Below are 15,805 nucleotides of genomic sequence, written 5' to 3'. Positions count from 1 at the left end.
TTCATAGAGACCTCTCCCATCTATGTTATCTTAATTTTGGGCCCTTTATTGAACAACTCCATACAGACCACGGTTGGCAAGTTAGAACTGTAAGATTCACTACGTGAACCACTGGTGTTTTGTGGAAAAGCACATGTACACTGCGTTCCAAATTATTATACAAAAAGTGTTTAGGAGTGATAAGGGAAGAATTTGTTTGTTTGTCAGTTAAACTCATTGATGGTGATGTGTGTCAGGGCTCTTTATATCACTGTAAGCAATTGCAGACACCTGTGCTAATTAGTTTGGCAGGTGTGTCCAATGAAAGGCAAGACTACTTAAGAAGGCTCTCTCACATTATTAAGCAGCCTACATTTTCTGCCAAAATGGGAAAGAAAAACGATGTGTCGGCTGCTGAGAAGCAACAAATTGTGGAGTGTTTAGGTCAAGGCATGACTACAATCAACATTGTGCGATGATCAGGATGAAGTGTCTTGGCAATCAAGAAGTATGTAGCTGATTCACAGTACACACGTGTGCGTGCTGATAAGGGCAAATTGAGGACTCTTTCCTACAGGCAATTACGTCAGGTTGAAAGAGCAGCGGCAAAAAAGCCTTGTCATAGCAGCAGACAAGTTTTTGAAGCTGCTTGTGCCTCCAACGTCCCCCGAACAACAAGATGCAGGGTCCTTCAGAGGTTTGCAGCTGTGCATGCGCCATCCTGTCGACCTCCTCTATCCACTTCACACAAGCAGAAATGGCTCCAGTGGGCCAAACATTACATGAAGACTGATTTCAAAACTGTTTTGTTCACGGATGAGTGCCGTGCAGCGCTCGATGGTCCAGATGGATGTAGTGGAGGATGGCTGGTTGATGGACACCCCACGCAAACACGGCTACAGCGCCAACAAGGAGGAGGTGGAGTAATGTTTTGGGCTGGAATCATGGGGAGAGAGATTGGCGGCCCCTTTAGGATCCCTGAAGGCGCTAAAGATGAACTCCATAATGTATGTGGATTTTCTCAAACAGCAAGATCATTTTTCTGCATGATAATGCACCATCTCATGCTGCACATAAAATATCTGCATCTCTGGCTGATATGGGCATAAAAGGGGACAAACTTATGGTGTGACCCCCATGCTCCCCTGACCTCTACCCCATTCAGAACCTTTGGAGCATCATTAAAAGGAGTGTCTATGATGGCGGGAGGCAGTTCACATCTAAGCAACAGCTCTGGGAGGGTATTCTATCCTCATGCAAAACAATTGAAGCAGAAACCATCCAAAACCTGACAAATTCAATGGACGAGAGAGTTCAGAAGCTCCTTTCGAACAAGGGGTCCTATGTGAAAATGTAACATCACCTAGAATAAAGTTTTGAGTTGAAAACTGTTTGATTTCAGTTTCTAACAACCTGCTAATGCTTATAATTTCAAAAATGACCATTTTTTTGGTCTTTATTAAAATGAAAAGGTTGATCGAAAAGTTTGGGGGATCTAAGAGTGTGGCAACCCAGTAGTCATGATTACTTCGAATTCTGACAATATGAGGGTCATGCTGCAGGTAGTGCAGCAAGAAGGCACTTATGTGCCTTGCGCATCTCGGAGCCCCAAAATTATTTTCCGGGCTAGATGCAGCTAAAAATTATTTTTAATTTTAAATCTGGTGAAGCTTTAGTATAGATGGCCTAATAGGATCAGTGCTGCACACTGCTACAAAGCCCAAATTATTTTCCAGTCAAGATATAGATAAACATGATTAGTAATTTGAAAGCTTAAAACGGTTGGTAGGGTGATTTTAACCAATCATCAAGCTTTTACTCTCCCCAGGATGACACAGGGGTAGAAAAGTCGTTTCGGATCCATGATTTGTTCATCTTTATGAACGTGAGTCTGTCTACATTATCAGTGGAGAGCCGCGTGCGCTTATCTGTCAGCACACCACCAGCAGCGCTGAACACACGTTCAGACAGAACGCTGGCTGCGGGGCATGACAAGATCTCCAAGGCGTAAGTGGCTAGCTCCGGCCATTTATCCAGATTGGAAGCCCAAAAAGAGCAAGGGTCCAGTGACACAGTCGTGGCTTCAATGTTTACTTGGAGATACTCCTGTACCATCGTCTCTAGGCGTTGACTATGTGTCAGACTTCTTGTCTCCTGTGGCCTTGCAAAGGATGGGCTAAAAAAGTGGTGAAATGATTCCGCAAAATTGATGTTACCAGCAGATACTGTGGTTCTGTTACGGTTTGAGTGCTGAACACTTGACGGTCCCACGGTTGGCAAGTTGGAACTGTGAGATTCACTACGTGCACCACTGGTATTTTGTGGAAAAGCACATGTAAGATTCTGCAACAGTCTCTGCTGATACTCCTGCATGCGTGCATCCCTTTCTATGGCAGGAATAATTTCTGCAAATTTACTTTTGTACCGGGGATCTAACAGTGTGGCAACCCAGTAGTCAGGATTATTTCTAATTCTCACAATTCGAGGGTCATGTTGCAGGTAGTGCAGCAAGAAGGCACTCATGTGTGTTGCGCATCCAGGAGCACCAAGTCCCTGTTGTGTTGGTGGCGAGGTAACAATCATGCTTCCTTCCTCTGTCCTCTCCCCCCAACCTCGCACAACAGAAATGTGATCAAGGTCTACCTCATCTGATGAGTCTTCCATCAGTTCGTCCTCCACTTCTTCCTGGGCTCCTGCACCTTCCTCACTAGTTTGGCTGCTACCATGCGCCCTGGTAAAACCATCTCCCCCACCCTCACATGCCTGCCGCCTTGGTGCTGCCGACCGTCTGGACCTTGCAGATGTTAGCCCTTCCGCATACAACTCCTCCTCCTCTACTTCCTCCACCTCCTCTTGTGCCACCACCTGACTCCGAATTCTGTTTAACATGTGCTCCAGCATGTAAATCACCGGAATAGTCATGCTGATAATGGCATCGTCAGCACTAAACATCTTCGTCGCCATTTCAAAACTGTGCAGAAGGGTGCATAGGTCCCTGATCTGAGACCACTCCTCCAGCGTGATTTGCCCCACCTCTGAATCTCGTTGGCCCAGGCTATACGTCAGAACGTATTGCACCAGGGCTTGTCGGTGCTGCCACAGTCGCTGCAACATGTGCAGAGTTGAATTCCACCGGGTAGGCACATCGCATTTTAGCCGGTGAAGTGGCAGGCCCAACGACTTCTGTAGAGATGTAAGTCGCTGAGCTGCGGGATGCGAACGGCGGAAGTGAGCACACAGCGACCGTGCCCTCTGCAGAAGGCCATCTAGTCTGGGATAGTGGGCTAAAAATTGCTGGACAACCAGGTTCAACACGTGAGCCATACAAGGCACGTGTGTGACATTGCCCCGGCGAAGGGCCGCACCCAGGTTTGCAGCATTGTCGCACACGGCCTTCCCTGGTTTCAGGTCCAGTGGAGACAACCATTCATGAAATTGGTTCTCCAGAGCTGACCACAACTCCTCAGCTGTGTGACTCACATTTCCCAGACATTTCAATGTAAAAACCGAGGTCATGTTGCAGGTAGTGCAGCAAGAAGGCACTCATGTGTGTTGCGCATCCAGGAGCACCAAGTCCCTGTTGTGTTGGTGGCGAGGTAACAATCATGCTTCCTTCCTCTGTCCTCTCCCCCCAACCTCGCACAACAGAAATGTGATCAAGGTCTACCTCATCTGATGAGTCTTCCATCAGTTCGTCCTCCACTTCTTCCTGGGCTCCTGCACCTTCCTCACTAGTTTGGCTGCTACCATGCGCCCTGGTAAAACCATCTCCCCCACCCTCACATGCCTGCCGCCTTGGTGCTGCCGACCGTCTGGACCTTGCAGATGTTAGCCCTTCCGCATACAACTCCTCCTCCTCTACTTCCTCCACCTCCTCTTGTGCCACCACCTGACTCCGAATTCTGTTTAACATGTGCTCCAGCATGTAAATCACCGGAATAGTCATGCTGATAATGGCATCGTCAGCACTAAACATCTTCGTCGCCATTTCAAAACTGTGCAGAAGGGTGCATAGGTCCCTGATCTGAGACCACTCCTCCAGCGTGATTTGCCCCACCTCTGAATCTCGTTGGCCCAGGCTATACGTCAGAACGTATTGCACCAGGGCTTGTCGGTGCTGCCACAGTCGCTGCAACATGTGCAGAGTTGAATTCCACCGGGTAGGCACATCGCATTTTAGCCGGTGAAGTGGCAGGCCCAACGACTTCTGTAGAGATGTAAGTCGCTGAGCTGCGGGATGCGAACGGCGGAAGTGAGCACACAGCGACCGTGCCCTCTGCAGAAGGACATCTAGTCTGGGATAGTGGGCTAAAAATTGCTGGACAACCAGGTTCAACACGTGAGCCATACAAGGCACGTGTGTGACATTGCCCCGGCGAAGGGCCGCACCCAGGTTTGCAGCATTGTCGCACACGGCCTTCCCTGGTTTCAGGTCCAGTGGAGACAACCATTCATGAAATTGGTTCTCCAGAGCTGACCACAACTCCTCAGCTGTGTGACTCACATTTCCCAGACATTTCAATGTAAAAACCGCCTGATGACGTTGAGCCCTACTGCCAGCATAGTAAGGAGGTGTGCAGGATCCCTTCTGCGCAGTTAGAAAGCTTGTGGCATGACCAGACAGGCTTTGGGTGCAGGTGGAAGACCGAGAGGAGGTTGAGGAGGCAGAAGCAGTGGAGGAACTTTGACATAAAGAGGATTGACGCACAACTCGTGGGGACGGCAAGACTTGGACAGCAGCCCCTTGTCCTGCTGTCACCATAGTTACCCAGTGCCCAGTCAGCGACATGTAACGCCCCTGTCCATGCCTACTCGTCCAAGTGTCTGTGGTGAAATGCACCCTGTCACACACAGAGTTTCTCAAAGAAGCGGTGATGTTGTGTGCGACATGCTGGTGAAGCGCAGGCACACCTTTCTTTGAGAAGTAGTGCCGACTGGGCATCTGGTACTGGGGCACTGCGACGGACATAAGGTCTCGAAAATCCTCTGTGTCCACCAGGCGGAAAGGCAGCATTTCTGTAGCCAAGAGCTTGCAGATGGTGAAATTCAACCTCTTAGCTTTCTCATGGCTAGGAGGAAATGGTCTTTTACTTGTCCACATCTGAGGGACCGAGGGATGGCTATTGTGCTTAGACGGGGTTGATAAGGGTGTCCCCGGCAAACTGCCGGTCTGTGAGGAAGATGCAGGCGGACATGTTAGGTTGCCTTGATCCAAAGGTGGTGCTATCGATGTCGGACAGCGCTCAACACCAGCTGGTGTTACCACCTCCAAAGAAAATGATGACCTGCCAATCACGCTGGCTGTTGCGGGTAAAGATGTGGCAGGTCTGCGCCCCAAAACAGGTGTGACTGCTGTCCCCCCAGTCACAGAGGATGAAGAGGCCGCGGATGCACAAGATATGGCAGACGGTGATTGGCCCGGCCGGCTAAGCCGCATTGTAGCACACTGAGCTTCCCACTGCAACTTATGCTTCATGTCCATGTGCCGGTTCATGCATGAAGTACTCAAACTATGTATTTTTTGGCCTCTACTTAGCTTTTGCTGACAAATGTTACAGATAACACGAGTTGGGTCATCTTTATCGATCTGAAAAAATGCCCAGGCTATGCAAGGCTTAGCACCCATGCGACCTGAAGAGCCACCACGACTTGTGGTGAGAGGCAGAGTTGTGTTTGAGGATGCAGTTGTTGACGTGCTTCCAGTACTACGTCTCTGTCCAGGAAGGCGCAACCTGACCTCGTCGTCACTAGCATCTTCCTCCACCTCCTCTGCTGACCTCATCTCTTGGCTGACTGTGGGTTGACAGTAAGTGGGATCTCCGACCTCATCATCATCACCCTGTGCGTTATCACACCCGTCGTCCTCAGAGCCAACCTGTTCCTGCCCTGACAAAAAACTAAAGTTGTCGCTCCAATCAGGTATTTGAGTCTTATCATCGTCTTCCTCATTGTCTCCACCAACAGGAGTTACAGTTTGGGAATGAGGGTCTACATTATGGTCAGAACCTTCTGCGTCTGGTCCTGGATCCGACTCATAAAGATTCTGGGCATCAGTGCAGATCATTTCCTCGTCTGGATTCACAGAAGCGCTGGAGTCGACCTCTGATTCCCAGGCTATAGTATGAGTAAACAGCTCTGCAGACTCAACCATCTGTTCTACCTCATACTCAGACGGGCAGCTGGAGATTTGGGAGCTGTGAGGAAGCAAGTGCGATTTGGGTGACACCTTTGAGGACTGGAGTATTTGTGATGTTGAAGTTGATGTGGAGGAGAGCCCACTTAAAGGAGCACTTGATATCCGTTGAAGCACCTGCTGTTTTTGTGCCTCATCTGGAATTTGTAGCGATTGGCGTGGCCGTAAGAAAGGGATCTTATCACATTGTCCGCTAAAAGAAGTAGACATTTTAGTTTGGCTGGAAGATGGTCTTTCTTCTGCAGATGTTACTGTTGCTTTAACACCTACCCCACGGACACAACCTTTTTTCCCCTTCCCAACATGCCTATTCCCCTTTCCACCAGCAGCAGGCCTTTTTCCACTCATTTTGGTGGTTAACTAATTCACAACTCTGGAGTTGTTTGCACAAAAAAACAATGGATGGTAACCGAGCAGAGCTGAGTGGTCAAACTGTGGTATTAGGCCAAAACTATTGGCTGGGTTAGATGCAGAAAAAAATTATTTTGAATTTGCAACCTGATGGAGGTCAGTATAGATGGACTAATACAAATAGTCCCACACACTGCTAGAAGCCCAAATATTTTTTCAGAGGTACTGTAGATGCAGATAAAAATTATTTTTAATTTGAAACCTGATGGAGGTCAGTATAGATGGACTAATAGACCAAGTCCCACACACTGCTAGAAGCCCAAATATTTTTTCAGAGCTAAATGAAGAAAAAAATTATTTTTAATTTGCAACCTGATGGAGGTCAGTATAGATGGACTAATAGACCAAGTCCCACACACTGCTAGAAGCCCAAATATTTTTTCAGAGCTAGATGCAGAAAAAAATTATATTCAGTTTGCAACCTGATGGAGGTCAGTATAGATGGACTAATAGAATGATGCTATGCCCAAAAGATTTTACTTCACTAGGTGCAGTAAAAAAATTGGTATTCTATACACAGGTGTTATATCTTGCAACACAGATAGGCTACTCCACTGACTAACACACTCTGCAATAGGCCAAAAAGGATTAGCTTTGCTAGATTCAGCCAAATGCTGTGAAAAAAACTTGCACAGCACTGGCACAGACCTGCCTGGCAAAAACTGATAGGAACTCATGTAACCTAGTCCTGAAAAGGACTCCAATTACAATTAGTCTTTACTCCCACAACCTATCTATTTAAGAGCACAGACCTCCCTGATAAAAGTCGTAGGAAATGCTGTAACCTAGTCCTTAAAAGGACTGCAATCACAACTATTCCCTACTCCCAAGCTATCTGTATATTTGTGCGAAAATTGGCTTGAAATTAACAAGGTATAGCGCACACAGCAACAGCGGTGCCGTCTAACACGCAGCTGCAGCAGTGAGAAAATGGTGGCGACGGGGAAAATGGCTTGGTCTTATAGGGCAAGGACATGTGACATACACTGCCAATGACACATGCCCTTGCTTGTGTGAAAAAAAGCACTTCGCTCCATGTGTGCGCTGCTGATAGGCTGACAGATTGCACCTCCCCACTGCAAATGCGGGAAAGAGAAAAAAAAATGGAGATCTTCATTGTTCCTGCAGAGATCCATCCCCTGCCCCTCCCCCCACCCCGCTGTACACTCAAACTGCGTATTAACATTAATTTTCATCATTACTGAGAAAAAATCCAGTTATGATTTTGGTGCACGAACAGTTATCGAACATAACCTCGAACAGCCGAATTTTTCTCAAATTGTTCGTGTTCGCCGAACGGCTCGAACACCGCCCAAAACAGCTCGAATTTGAGATTGGCGAACAGTTCGAGTAGAACAACGCTCATCTCTACTCGCTGACTGTTCAGACAGAAATATATCTGTTTAAAAGATTCTGGTGTAGGCCAGAGAAATAGAACTGTGGTTTTCCTCTTCCACGGTTCTAATCTCCTTTATATTACCCTTTTGACATTGATAGTGCGAGTGTAAGCTATTTTACTTCATTTACAATGGGCAAGGCGCGTGGCAAGGGATGTGGAACTGGACGTTCTGGTGATGGTGCGTGCAGAGGACGGGGCCGTGGCCAAGGTGAAAATGTGCCACAACCAACAGCCACATCTTCTCGCTCCCAGTTCTTTACTGAATTACTAGGGAAGCACACAACACCACTATTGCGAATTGATCAGTGTGAACAGGTTATTAATTGGATAGCAGATAATACTTCAAGTCACCTGGGCACCACCACCTCTGGTCTGTCTTCTACACGGTCAAGTCTTAGTAGCCGTGAGTCTCGACAGCATACTCCTCCTCACCCTGATGCTCCTTCCTCCCACCATGCCGAGTGTCGTCAGACAGCAACTGATCCCACAGTTGGACACTGGTCCATTTCCATATTTGTGCCCCTCGCCTGCTCCGCTTGAAGTGGTGGAAGAGGAGATCCCATGTAGCAATGGCCAAATATTTGAACAGCCACGGCCACAAGAAGGCAAAGCTGGCAATTTTTCACAAGAGGTGGATGGTGACGAGACACAATTGCCACGAAGTGAGGAGGAGGACCGTGGTGCGGAAGTGGAAGAAGAGGAGGTGGTGGATGATCTAGTAACTGCCACAACGTGGCAGGAGGACACACAGAGCGAGGCCAGCAGCACACAGGAGGAGGTAGGCAGAGTACTCCAACAGGCAGGAAGAAGCAGTGTGGTGGCCGCAGACAGAAGGAGGGCAACCGTTCCCCGTAACACCAACACGAGGGACGTTGCCAGTACAACCGGTAGGTCTTCCAGAGTCTGGAATTTTTTTAAAGACTCTGCTGATAACCCCAAAAAGGCCATTTGTACGACCTGCCAGGCCAGCACCAGCAGGGGTGACAAAAGTACCAGCCTGACCACCACCAGCATGATCAGGCACATGTCAGCAAAGCACCTGACTTTGTGGGGCAAACCCCAGGGTCCACGACCAGTGTCAGCGGGTGTCACCACTGCTTCTTCCGCTGTTGTGCGTGTAAGAGAACCCCCTGTTGTGCGTGCAAGGCAATCCCCTGTCCATACTGCATGCAAAGATGCCCCCTCCTCTCAGTCTTCACTTGTTATGGCAGTTTCTCAAGAAACAGCATCAACGTCCACGTCCACGTCCCACCGCAGAGTTCAATTGTCCATATCCCAGACCTTTGAACGAAAGCGGAAATTCGCAGCCAACGCCCCACAGGCCACAGTCCTAAATTCACACATTTCACGACTGCTTGCGTTGGAAATGCTGCCTTTTAGGCTGGTGGAGACGGAATCCTTCCACAACCTTATGGCGGTGGCCGTCCCTCGGTACTCGGTCCCCAGCCGACACTATTTTGCCCGGTGTGCCATTCCCGCACTACACAAGCACGTGTCCCAAAACATCTGCCGTGCCCTCAACAACGCAGTTACTGGGAGAGTCCACCTGACAACGGACACGTGGACAAGTGCTTGTGGCCAGGGACAGTACATCTCCCTGACACACTGGGTAAGCATAGTGGAAGCCGGGACCCAGTCGGACCTTGGGATAGAACACGTCCTCCCCACACCGAGGTTTGCGGGCCCTATGTCAGTCAGAGTTGCCCCCACAGTGTACAGCTCCTGTGCATCATCCTCCTCCTCCTCCTCATGTTCAGCCTCCATCTCAGATAACACCACATCAGTTACAAGCTGGAAGCACTGCAGTACTGCCTCCGCCAAGCAGCAACAGGCTGTGCTGAAACTCATAAGCTTAGGTGATAAACCTCACACTGCTTGTGAGTTGTGGACAGCTGTGAAAGAGCAGGCAGATCCGTGGCTGAGAACTCTGAACCTACATCCAGGCATGGTCCTGTGTGACAATGGCCGTAACCTGGTGGCGGCTCTGAGGCGAGGCGAGATCACACACGTACCATGCCTGGCTCATGTGCTTAACCTCGTGGTTCAGCTGTTTCTTAAATCGTACCCCGAGTTGCCAGATCTGCTCATCAAAGTACGCCGCCTGTGAGCTCATTTTCGGAAGTCGGCTACAGCTTCCACCGCCCTTGCTGTGTTGCAGCGGCGTTTGCAGCTTCCGGCACACCGACTGGTGTGTGATGTCCCCACATGTTGGAACTCTACCCTCCACATGTTGCAAAGGATTTGTGAGCAGAAGAGAGCAGTTGTGGAGTACCAGCTGCAGCAAGGCCGTCGATATTCAGGTCAGACTCCACACATAAGACCTGGATGTCTGACATATGTACCATCCTGACAAACTTTGAGGAGTCCACCAAGCTGGTGAGTGGCGATGACGCCATCATTAGCGTCAGCATCCCACTTGTCTGTCTTTTGCAACGCTCTCTGCAGAGAATTAAAGAGGAGGCATTGCAGCCAGAGTATGATGAGATGGATCAAGAAGCCGTAGCGGGCGATTACACACAGCCCAGCCTCATCTCATCCCAACGTGCATTGGGGGACAATGAGGGAGAGGAGGAGAAGGAGGAGGAAGAACAGGAGCTGGTATCATGCGCTGTAGACGGTAGTACCTGTACAACTGTCATACCGTCGGTTCAGCGTGGGTGGCCTGAGGACAGGAGGGGGGAGGAGAGCATGGTCAGTCGTCATCTTGGTGAGGACACGGAAGTCTTGCCCGTTACCAGTCTGGCACGCATGGCTGACTTTATGTTATGCTGCCTTAAAGGTGACCCTCGCGTTGTCAAAATGTTGGGTGACAGTCATTACTGGTTGGTGACACTTTTAGACCCCCCGCTGCAAGGAGAACTTTCACTCTCTTATTCCTGAGGTGGAGAGGTCTACAAAAATGGGGCAGTACCAGAAGGCCCTTGCTGCAGAACTGTTAAAAAAATTCCCATCTGAACACGCTAGCGGCAGAGATCACAGTTCGTTGCCCAACCAAGGCGTACAGACGAGAGAGACGCAACTCCAATCCAGCAGAGGCAGGGGAACACTGTCAACGTTCTGGGACAGTTTTCTGAGACCCGCCCAGCTTACAAGCCCTGAGGCGTGGGGTACTCTCACAAAGAGTGGAAAGTTTCAAAAGATGGTGAGGGAGTACCTTGCTGACCGTACCAGCGTCCTCCGTAATTCCTCTGTGCCTTTTAATTATTGGGTATCCAAGCTGGACACTTGGAATGAACTCGCTCTGTAAGCCTTGGAGGTCCAGGCCTGCCCTGCCACTAGCGTGTTATCGGAGCGTGTTTTTAGTGCCACTGGGGGAATTATAACTGATAAATGCACTCGCCTGTCATCTGACAATGCTGACAAGCTGATCCTTATCAAAAATGAACAAAGGCTGGATTGGGCCAGACTTCTCATCACCACCAAATGACAGCAGATTAACATAAAGTCAAATCCACTGTGTTGTTTCGGGAGGTGTATTCCCATGCATCGCTTCACACCCACACATGGGTATACGCTTCCTCATTTTGGCTGTTTTTTGCTCTTCTCCTTGTCCTCAGCCTCCACCACCACTATACCACCAGGGTGACCGTGGTCCGTGTTGCCAGCATTGCAAGTTTCTCCGTCATAATTTTTGGCAGCTTTTGCTTGGAAGGCATAGGCAAAGACTATGGGAGACCCACTCCCCAATAATGGAAATAATGTTTTTAATATGCTGTACTGCATGGCTCTTGTAAGGGGCATTAAAATCGTCTTGTTAAGCTACTGTGACCCACACGTCTCTTCCAAGGGGCATTGATATTGTCTTTTTAGTCCACTGCGACCTCCACCATTCTTCCAAGGGGCATTGATATTGTCTTTTTATTCCACTGCCACCTCCACCACTCTTCCAAGGGGCATTGATATTGTCTTTTTATTCCACTGCGACCTCCACCACTCTTCCAAGGGGCATTGATATTGTCTTTTTATTCCACTGCCACCTCCACCACTCTTCCAAGGGGCATTAAAACAGTCTTGTTAAGCTACTGTGACCTCCACGTCTCTTCCAAGGGGCATTAAAACCATCTTGTTAAACCACTCTGAACTCCACAGCTCTTCAAAGGGGCATTAAAACCGTCTTGTTAAGCTACTGTGACCTTCACGTCTCTTCCACGGGACATTGATATTGTCTTTTTATTCCACTGCGACCTCCACCACTCTTCCAAGGGGCATTGATATTGTCTTTTTATTGCACTGCGAACTCCACCACTCTTCCAAGGGGGAGTAAAACCGTCTTGTTAAGCTACTGTGACCTCCACATCTCTTCCAGGGGGCATTAAAACCATCTTGTTAAACCACTCTGAACTCCACAGCTCTTCCAAGCGCATTGATATTGTCTTTTTATTCCACTGCGACCTCCACAGCTCTTCCAAGGGGCACTAAAACCATCTTGTTAAGCTACTGTGACCTCCACGTCTCTTCCACGGGGCATTGATATTGTCTTTTTATTCCACTGTAACCTCCACCACTCTTCCAAGGGGCATTAAAACAGTCTTGTTAAGCTACTGTGACCTCCACGTCTCTTCCAAGGGGCATTAAAACCGTCTTTTTAAACCACTCTGAACTCCACAGCTCTTCCAAGGGGCATTGAAATGTTGTTTTTAATTACCTCTAACCTCCACGACTCTTCCAACGGGCATTGCATTTCCTCCTAATCTTAGTCAGCTTTTGCTTTTCAATGCATAGGCGAACACTAAGGGAGACCCACTCCCCAATAATGGGTAGAAGGTTTTTAGTACGCTGTAATCCACGTCTGTTTCAAGGGGCATTGCAGTTCCTCATAATTTTTGGAAAGCCTTCCATTCACTGCTTAGGCCAACAGTGTACAGGAGACCCAGTTGCTATAAATGGAAAAAACGGTTTAGTTAAGGCCCTCTGACCTCCATGACACTTCCAAGGGGCATTGGAGTGCCTCGAAATTTTTGGTAGGCATTGCACTCACTGTATGCCATATAACTGTGTAGTCGAACCGCTCCTTTTGGTACAGAAACATATCCTACAAGAGATGTGTGGTTGACTGGCCTGATATTGATGTGAATGGTCCCTGTTCCTCCTGCTCTTTCTCCTTTGCCACCACCTCATCCATCATTCATCACCTGAAGCTTTGTTTTAACGGGAGTCATAGAACGGGGATAGTAGCAGGAAAACATCCAGCAATCCTCGAAGGAGGTAGGATATGCGCCAAAACGCTGACCACCTCAGGCCTAGCCGCTACTACATACATGCGCTTGCATTTCAAGGAACAGAAAGCTAAGGAGATGGATAGCCTCATGATCATGAATAATTTACTCGTTGTGTAGGAGGCCAACCACTGCTGCTGTCTACCTTCTGAACTTTGTGTTGAAGCCTGATTGACCCAGGATCCGCAATCCTCTATTTCTGGAGGACGTGTTGCATCCCAGTGTACAACTGTGTCCCGGCTTCCACAATATTAACCCAGTGTGAAGGCATCAGTGAGATGTACCATCCCTGGCCACATTCACTTGTCCATGTGTTTGTGGTTAGGATGTCCTTCCCACTAAATGCACTGAGGAGGGCGCAGGTAATGTTTTGGTATGCGCGCTTGTGTATTAGGCGCACCGGAACAAATAGGGGCGGCTGGGGACCGTTAATGGACACCCGGCCGCCACCTGGCGGCTGGGGACCAAGCGTGCACACCCAGCCGCTGGGCGTCTGCTGACTGAGTATGGATACCAGGCCGCCGACGCAGCCATGACGTGGTGGCCAGATTCCGCCTCTACATGCTTAAAAGGCCTTATTTCAAGTGCAAGCAAGCAAGCAGTATGGTACTGCAGCCTGGGGGTGGGTGGCAGGCTGCATACTTGCGCTTGCATTTCAAGGAATTGGGGAGGTACAATTGAACACTGCCCTGGGACAAGGACTTGCACGGGGATAATTGCAAGTCTGCATCTTCAGATGCGGCAAGGATCACTTCTGATGGGCACACTTTTAGGCAGTGACCTGGGTGTCAGAGATGCTTCCAGGAGTCTTCCCCATGCTGTTCCCATGTCTTTTCAGCACTGTATGCATGTGTCACACAGCACATGGCCAGATAAGGTTGTAAAATGTTAAAATGACATTTCCCGGTGAATGCATTTGTCACGGTTGAAAGCAATACAAAAGTGCAAAAACGCATAAAAAATGGTACTTGTGAACATAGCCAAGGTGTGGAGGAGTATTTTTGATTTTGGTTATTTATTTTACCTTATACACAAGTCTTTACCCTGGAAAGGATGTTCTTTAACATATTTCACAGGAAAACCGTTTCAGTTTTCTTTTTGAAAGTTTTATTGTGAGCCCGTAAAAGTGGCTTAATACCTCTGACCACATTGTTGACAGCAGTGACCTGGGGGTCAGAAATGCTTCCTGGGGCGATCCCCATGCTGTCCCCATGTCATTTGAGCACTGTCACTATCGTTTTGGGCACTTTTTAGGCTTTGTACAGACTGCCGGGGGTGCCGCCGCAAAAATGCTTGGGTCTCCCATAGACTAACATTGGGCTCGTTGCTCGGGTCGAGCACCCGAGTATCACGGTGAGCTCGGCACGAGCTTTCAGCACCCGAGCATATTAGTGATTTGTGGATTTTAGTGGATTTAGTGGATTTTAGTGAAATGTGGAGAATCTTGATTCTCCACATTTCAAAAAATTAGTGGCAGACACTTGCAATGTCTCATCAATTTCACTACAGTAGAAATAGTGTAAATAAGACCCACACATGTTCCAGTACAGCCAACCCAGGAGATGGAGACCTAACCAGGAGTGTTTACATTGCCCTAAATGAGGGCCTAACACCACCGAAGTGGCATCAATGTCATCAGACTACAAGTAGTTTAACGCAGACCCAAACCTGTCCTACTACAGCCAACCCAATCAATGGAGACACAATCAGAATTCTCCACATTTCCCAAAATTAGGGCCTAAAACCTGCAGCAGCAGCAAGAGCAAACACAGAAGCCATATCCCAGGCTGCAATTTCAAGAGATCAATGCAGCACACTCAAAACGACAACATCGCCGACTCTGTACAGTCTGCAATTGGGGTGCAAAAGTCCTTGGAGATTCATAACTTGTTCATCTTGATGAAAGTTAGGTGGTCTACACATTCAGGGGACAGCCGGGTGCTCTTATCCATCAAGACACTACCAAGCAGCGCTGAAGACATGTTCAGAGAGAACACTGGCTGCCGGGCATGATAAGACCTCCAAGGCGTGAGAGGCGAGCTCAGGCCATTCATCCATTTTTGAAGACCAAAATGGAAAAGGGTCCAAGCCCTCCCTGATGGTATTGATATTGAGATATAGATACTCCTGCACCATCCTCTCCAGTCGTTCACCACGTGTCAGACTTGTACTCTGTTGTGCTGGTGCATGAGCTGGAGCAAAAAATGTGTGAAAGGACTCCCAAAAATTGTTTCTGCCACTTACTCTGCTGCTGCTGCTAATGTTTTGGTGTTGACAAACTGACGTGCAGGAGGTTGAAAAACTACAGCTGCGATGCACACTGTGTGCCTCACTGTTACCTTGGGGAAAACCTTTATTAAGGTTGCTTAAAAGCTTGTTTCGATACTCCAACATAAGCGGGGCCCTTTCCAGGGCGGGAAGCATCTGGCAAAATTGACTCTTATAACGGGGATCTAACAGAGTGGCAACCCAGTAGTCAGTATCATTTCAAATCCTAACTATACAGGGATCATGTTGCATCAAGAAGGCACTCATATGTCTGGCTCTTCCAGGAGGTCCAAAGCCAGGCTGTATTGTGGGTTGTGTAACACTGATGTTTGTTTCCTC

The sequence above is a fragment of the Phyllobates terribilis genome, unplaced genomic scaffold, assembly GCF_046119375.1.
Source record: "Phyllobates terribilis strain yellow unplaced genomic scaffold, ASM4611937v1 Scaffold_37__1_contigs__length_12642776, whole genome shotgun sequence".
NCBI lineage: Eukaryota > Metazoa > Chordata > Amphibia > Anura > Dendrobatidae > Phyllobates > Phyllobates terribilis.
This window is presented reverse-complemented; position numbering follows the sequence as displayed.